The sequence below is a fragment of the Capra hircus genome, chromosome 2 (assembly GCF_001704415.2).
Source record: "Capra hircus breed San Clemente chromosome 2, ASM170441v1, whole genome shotgun sequence".
Taxonomy (NCBI): Eukaryota; Metazoa; Chordata; class Mammalia; order Artiodactyla; family Bovidae; genus Capra; species Capra hircus.
The window spans coordinates 60933160-60933831 of NC_030809.1; the positions used below are offsets into that span (position 1 = coordinate 60933160).

The 672-nt window shown below is 42.6% G+C and overlaps 1 non-coding gene across 1 annotated transcript; it reads left to right on the forward strand.

Moving 5' to 3' along the window:
- On the forward strand, positions 220 to 291 carry TRNAC-GCA. Its single transcript has one exon. It is a non-coding gene; the product is annotated as a tRNA-Cys (tRNA).

The window sequence follows — 672 nt, forward strand, 5'->3', positions numbered from 1 at the left end:
CCGGAGCTTGCTCAGACCCATGCCCTTTGAGTCAGTGATGCCATCAAACCATCTCATCCTCTGTCATCCCCTTCTACTCCTGCCTTCAATTTTTCCCAAAATCAAAGTCCTTTCCACCAAGTCTGTTTTTTTGCATCATGTGGCCAAAGTATTGGAGCTTCAGCTTCAGCATCAGTCCTTCCAATGCATATTTAGGACTGACTTCCTTTAGGATGGGCTTCCCTGGTGGCTCAGATGGTAAAGCATCTGCCTGCAATGCAGGAGACCCAGGTTCGATTCCTGGATTGGGAAGATCCCCTGGAGAAGGAAATGACAATCCACTCCAGCACTCTTGCCTGGAAAATCCCATGGATGGAGGAGCCTGATAGGCTACAGTCCATGGGGTCGCACAGAGTAGGACAAGACTGAGTGACTTCATTTTCACTTTCCTTTAGGACAGACTGGTTGGATCTTCTTCCAATCCAAAGGACTCTCAAGAGTCTTCTCCAACACCACAGTTTTCAAAACCATCAATTCTTCAGTGCTCAGCTTTCTTTATAGTTCAACTCTCACATCCATACATGACTCCTGGAAAAACTATAGCTTAGACTAGATGGACCTCTATTGGTAAAATAATATCTCTGCTTTTTATTTTTTATTTATTTTTTTAATTTTTTTTATTTTTTTTAATTT